General features: G+C 35.3%; 1 long non-coding RNA gene across 1 annotated transcript; it reads right to left on the reverse strand.

Annotated features, from left to right (window-relative positions):
• Window positions 1–5,312: 5,312 nt before the first annotated feature.
• On the reverse strand, window positions 5,313–6,379 carry LOC149707921 (uncharacterized). The gene is made up of 3 exons (XR_016379965.1): window positions 6,240–6,379; window positions 6,022–6,059; window positions 5,313–5,449 (listed from the first exon to the last, which is right to left on the reverse strand). It is a non-coding gene; the product is annotated as an uncharacterized LOC149707921 (long non-coding RNA).
• Window positions 6,380–6,775: the final 396 nt, after the last annotated feature.

Genomic DNA, 6,775 nt, shown 5'->3' on the forward strand with positions numbered 1-6,775 from the left:
GACATCCCCTTATCTCTAGTAGAACCAGAGCTATGAGCCTCCAAAGATTAGTGAAATATTAATCCAATTGAGGGTATGTTCATATCATGAACATTTTGCTTAATTACTCGGCCTCTGTTTGACGCAAAGTTCCCTGATTTCCCTGAATTTTACTAAAAAATCTAAATTTCCCTGAGGTTTTTGTCAACTATTTATTTCCCTGATTTTTCTAGGTTTGTATGAACCCTGATAACTCACAGCAAGACGATTTTTCCATGTTTGTATGAACCCTGATAACTCACAGCAAGACTAGGTTGAAAAGGGGAGAAAATAAGTCAAATACTTTCAGCCTCCAGGAAATTCGCGAGAGCGGAAATAAGAAAAACACTTCAAAAGTATGCAGGGACACTATTCTCTAAAAATTTAAATGATTAGAAACCCAAATCTAAATCTAAACAATAGGGTTGGGTCCATATGGAGTGGGTACTTAAAACCGTATTCTCTTATTTTTCTAACCCAAATCCAAATCGACATTTGAATCTCCCGCCAAACATTTATCCATCCCATATGTACGTCACTTCCTCTTTCATTGCGGTATTTTTATTTCAGCATAAATTATACTAAGGTAATAAATTAATTATCTACGATAATTATCTACGGCAAATTGATTATTTACGATAAATAAATTTAAAATTAGAATTTTACTCGTTATAAAACTAAGCTTATCCTAAAGGTTTTGAACCGTTTAATTGAAATTATTTAAACTATTAGTGATGATCAATTGGCCAATATCGTAAAATAACCGATGTCAGAAACAATTTATTTCAAATCAATGAAACTAAAATATCAATATCAAACAATTTTCTACTGGAAAAGATATCAAGCTATTCTTTTTTTTTAATATATCATGTTAAATTTAAAAAAATATAAAATTTATTATTTTCTGACACAAAAATTTCCAGCTTCTTTGCTTAATTCTTAATTTTCAGCTCTAAAATAGAAGTTTAACGTTTTTTGATATTAAAAGAGAAATATATAATTTTCGTTTTATTTGAACTAGTTTTTATATAGGAACTTAAATCAATTGCCCATTTGTATGAGTACACTTACCGACAATTGATTTTACTAATCGAGACAATTACTGCGTCTTTTAATTAATATTTCATAATATACTACCTGAATATTTTTTAAATATTAAAGATTATATTGTTATTTTAGATTCATTGAGTTAAAATATTGGTTAAGCTTTGATATTGACATCCGTTAATTTACAATATCGGCTCGGCTAATGACGCTAATCTGTTTATAAAATTATATCGGAACTTCAAGTAGTAAATAAACAACACTTGAGCTATTAGTAAAAGAATATATTACGAACAAAAATGGTCTCACTTAGATCACAAAAATTATACTTAGCTTAAAAAATTAATATTTAAATCAAAGTGGAAAATTCAGTTAAGCAAAGGCTTAGACCTGCCGACTGAAAATATTAGCTTCCCGCGTACATTACTATAGACTCCCGTCTGTCTCCCGATAAAGCTGAGGCGCCCCTAACAGCGCGCGGTTCTTCACAGCTGCAATCTCCACTCAGTATCATCTTAAGCTTAAAATACGAGGTTACCTACGTACATAATATCGAATCGCCGTGATAGCGAGGCGCCTAGGCGAACCTCGCGAGCCCCGAACATCGCTCGAAAGAGTCGAAAAGCGAACAACCTCGTCCGAGGGATCAGCCACTGGCGTATTCCCCCGGTATTACCTCTTTGGAAGTTTTAATGCCGTAAATTCGGGCGATATGCCTTTAATCCGTTCTAATATTGAAATAAAAACTGTAAAAAGTAATCCCGACTGTATTTCCGCGTTAAACGGCGTAATACCCATCCCATCTTACACCCTCAGAAAGACTATATTGCCGAGTGGCTTTCCCCTCGTCAATTGTCCCGTATAGAGACTAAAATTTTTGCAAACGCCATCTGGCGTGTGCAAAAATAAAAACTAAGCCTTATTTGGTGAGATTAAAATGTGTCTTATAGGAGTCCTATAATAAGTCGCAGATTTGTGTTCTCAATCAAGTCTAGAAAGAATCGCTTTCCAATCTCAAAAACTAAGCCTTATTTGGTGAGATTAAAATGTGTCTTATATGAGTCCTATAATAAGTCGCAGATTTGTGTTCTCAATCAAGTCTAGAAAGATTCGCTTTCCAATCTCAAAAACTAAGCCTTATTTGGTGAGATTAAAATGTGTCTTATAGGAGTCCTATAATAAGTCGCAGATTTGTGTTCTCAATCAAGTCTAGAAAGAATCGCTTTCCAATCTCAAAAACTAAGCCTTATTTGGTGAGATTAAAATGTGTCTCATAGGAGTCCTACAATAAGTCGCAGATTTGTGTTCTCAATCAAGTCTAGAAAGAATCGCTTTCCAATCTCAAAAACTAAGCCTTATTTGGTGAGATTAAAATGTGTCTTATAGGAGTCCTATAATAAGTCGCATATTTGTGTTCTCAATCAAGTGTAGAAAGAATCTCTTTCCAATCTCAAAAACTAAGCCTAATTTGGTGATATTAAAATGTGTCTTATAGAAGTCCTATAATAAGTCGCAGATTTGTGTTCTCAATGAAGTCTAGAAGCAATCCTTTTACAGTCTCTAAAACTGAGCCCTTTTATGTAAGACTAGATTTAGTCTCAAAGGAGTCCAATATGAAACCATTATATTTTTTAACAATTTTTGAGACAAGTTTGGTACCCAAATATCCTTGTTCCTTATTTTAGACTTACTTTATACTAAAATAAGACTCTCATTTTGGTAAGGGAAGCAAAGAAAAATTCTCAAGAATGGCTCCCGCAAATTTAAAAGGTCTATTTTCATTTAATCTGATTAGATTTAAAATATATATTTTTGAAATTTTTGGTCTGACTGTTATCTATACCTAGACGGTTTTCAGTGAAACAAACAAGGAGCATAAACACAAGAGTGGAAGCTTCAGTCTTATTTAAAACATGTAAAACAATTATCATCTCTGCAAATAGCTTACACATGTCTTTTTTACCAATGCCTAACCGTTTGGATTTTTCTAAAGCAATCTCAGTACCAAAAAATATTTTTTTATACAAATAAATGTTTTATATTCTTATTAAGAATAAAACAAGAGCATAAAAAAGGTCTGTCCTCTCGTAATTTTTTAAGCTTTTATCGTAATTACTCTATACAACAGTAACAAGGAGTATAAACCCATTAGTGGAAGCAGTATTTTTTTTTTCGAAACAATCTCGCTTATGTTTATCCTCTCTAGACTTCGCTAAAAACGTATTACTTCTACGTAAAATATTAATAGACAGGCAAGGATTCATACCATTAAAGAAGGAGCACAATATTATCCATATTTTCATTTCATATACAGAGAAAAGAAATTATTATGTTTCTGAGATGAGCTTCCCATTTTTGTTGTTGTTTTGAAAAATATATCGCAATGCACGGGCCTTGATAGATATAGGAGACAATTAATGAAATATATCACAACGCACGGGCCTTGATAGATATAGGAGGCAATGAAGGGAATATATCGCATGCACGGGCCTTGGTAGATATAGGAGGCAATGATAATCTCTCTCTTTGCACGAGAGGTTTATCATTAATATTTAAATAAATATAATTTAGTTATTTTAATCTTCAATAATTGACATTAATGATAGTTAAATCGTTTAAAATAGAGTTATACCTATTATCATCTCAAACTTTGCTAATATTGACGTTTAAAGTGAAGGGTACCCCTCTTGCTCGCTTTCTTCAAATTTTGGGGTATATATACGATTCGTTTCCATTAAAATAGTAAGGAAAAAGCGCAATTGCGAAAACCTTTGGTGGCCGATCCCACCTTAGGGAGACTAGACTTTTCTCGTAACCCTAGCTGATCGCCGCGTATATCCTAAAACCAAACGATGATAATGGAGTAGAAGCCAATGGTACAGATTGGTGTCTATGTGGAATAGACGGAAGACCAGTGGATGGTGGTGTTAGAAGCCAATGATACAGATTGGTGTCTATGTGGAATAGACGGAAGACCAGTGGATGGTGGTGTTAGAAGCCAGTGTAAGTGCAGACTGGTGTCAATGTGGGATTGACAAAGAACAGAAGATGGTGGTGTTGGAAGCCAGAAAAGTACCAGACTGGTATTCATGTGGATTGGACGAAGACCAAACATGGTGGTGTGAGAACTCAAGTATAGAGTAGCCAAAGGAGAGAAATACAATTTTCCAAATTTCTGTGAACTGTCAATGCGGTCCGAAAATTGGGAACACGTTTGCTCCGATACGCAAACTGCGAACGCGGTCACGTGGGTGTAACCACGGACAGACAGACACACACACACGGCCGTTACAGAACCTCTCTTGGACTACGTCACACGGAGAGGTAAAAACAACAGCTGAACATATTTACAAGAGTTTATTTTATCAGAAATAGATGTAATTTTAGAAGTAGGAGTAGGGAACGGTTCGTATTTACTTCAATCCGACTCATAGACCACCCAGTATAGTGACCCTCCCTCCAACACGTAATGAAAGTTTTAAATTATTTTATTGGCTAACTTAAACTACGTTTTGATGACGTTGCTTACGGGTACGGCGGCGAAAAATTCGTAATTCCTTTTTAGCTCTGTCGCTATGACCCGCCTATTCTTTCATGCCTCCCCCCCGTCCCGTGGAAGGGGTTCCGGGACTTTGACGCGCGCCCAGATTTCTCCATTCCTGCTTCTAAAATTACATCTATCCTTGATTTTATCCAAATTTCGAAATCTTTGTTTGTTTATCATTCATATTAATTTAGGTTTGATAAATGCTTAATTATTCTGTTTATAATCTGCAAGCATAGTATTAAGTAAAGGGACATGGCATTGCTTTTCAGGACATTTTTAGTTACTTTACTAGCCGCCATTTTTAAAATATTGAAGCGGAGGTTGTGTTAATTTACCTCAGAAGTTAATTTACTTTATTATTATGAAGTCGAGCTGACAGACTGATAATCATGGCCTTGCCCAAACCAAAGAGAATAGAAAGAGGGGGAGTAGAAGGCTTGGCTTAAGTGTTCTCGCTTTGAAAGTTTTCCCTCTACGCTTCCGGTGTGCGCACGCATCTTTCTCTGCCCTCATATTGGTCAAAATACGGTGAACTGACGAAAATATAACAAATAAATAAAAAAGAAAAGCGAGAACTCAAAAAAAAAATGCCTTGCCAAGCTACAGTGCTAGCTTCCACTCCCCCACTTCATACCCTCTTTGGCTGAACCTATTTTTGCAAGGACGCCATTACTCTAAATAAATTTTAATTTAGACAATCAAACAAATTTTAAATTCAATTTTATTAATGAGATTAACAATCCATTTAATTATCTTTAATTATTAATGGGAATTAGATTTCTTCTGCCCTTCTTTGTCACTATTATCCGGTGTGGGTGGGTTAGGAGCTTTAACGTGTTGCTGCAAAATTACATCATTAATTTTTTAGTAATACCATCTTCATTTAGATATTTAATTCAACCAGGATTCAGGAATACATACAGCAAATTAGAATCATTGTGTAACCAGCCATTTTCACTCAACGTATCTAGGTAGCTTTTTTTGTGGGAGGAGTTAGCTAGACTAATCATTATCTATGACGAATCTTACCAGGCGAATTTATAATCAATCTCGCTGCCTGTTGCACCTTGCGCATACGCCCCTTGGAACTCGCGTTGCTACCCAACCAACCAATGAAAATATCACAGTAAAAAGACGCCATCAGAATTATGAGAGACGGAGGTGATACTTAGTTCTCAAGCCCGGTATACCCACAAAACCCGAATTCATAGAAATTAACAAGGGATATATTTATGGGAGAACACAATGGTTGCTATTTTGCTTTATGTGTTCCTGGTTTAATAACTTTAAAAAAGTAAAATAAAAGTAATTGCGTTAGTTTTTAAGTATATACTTTAATTATATTTAATAAATTATAATTATAATAATTAATTAAATAATTAATTAATTTTAATTAAAAGTGCTATTCATACCGGCCCTTGAAGAGGTCCTCCTTTTAGTAGAATTTTAACTAAAATAAATGAAATTCATGTAAAATTATTAATCCACTGTCGAAATTAACTGACCAAATTAATTTAGTAATATAAATTGAATTTGTTGACCATGGTGGGAGTAAATTTACAAATGTTTAATAACGTGACCATGAAGTATCCGTCACGTTAATAAACATTTGTAAACCAAATTAATTTACCTTCAGGTTTGCGGTCCATCGCGCTTTGTTTCGATTGCTATACTTAGTTCGAGTGTAAGACAGAGTCTAGACGTTTACCATATACCAATACCCACGACCAGACAGACAGACGCTCTTGGCAAGTTTGTTAACTTGAAAATGTACCACCCTTTTTTTTCACGCCAAAATGAAAGCTCATAATGGTTGCTTTTTTAGGGGGGGGGGGTGGGAGCAATCAACCAGTTTACCTTTAAAGGGACTGTAAAGTTGTTGACTTTTTTTTTGGAAAAAGGTGCTCCCCCCATTATTGACGTCAGCAGCTGATGTAAAACGCGTCAAAGAGGAAATATTTCGTGGTTGTAAAGCGGTTCCTCCGTCAGGGTTAATATCTCTTGTGATTGGCTGTGAGCCGCCCCGCTCCGGTGTTTCCCTAGTCACCACTCCCGAGGGTCCGAGACCCCGCTGCTTTTGCTAGAACCGTTGACCGTAGCAATAGCAAAGGCGCTTTGATTGGTCCTATTAAAATAAATCAACTTTCCGCCGAGACTTTACAGACA

The sequence above is a fragment of the Phalangium opilio genome, unplaced genomic scaffold (assembly GCF_054372755.1).
Source record: "Phalangium opilio isolate 3A_F unplaced genomic scaffold, DU_Popi_V2 ptg000013l_1, whole genome shotgun sequence".
NCBI lineage: Eukaryota > Metazoa > Arthropoda > Arachnida > Opiliones > Phalangiidae > Phalangium > Phalangium opilio.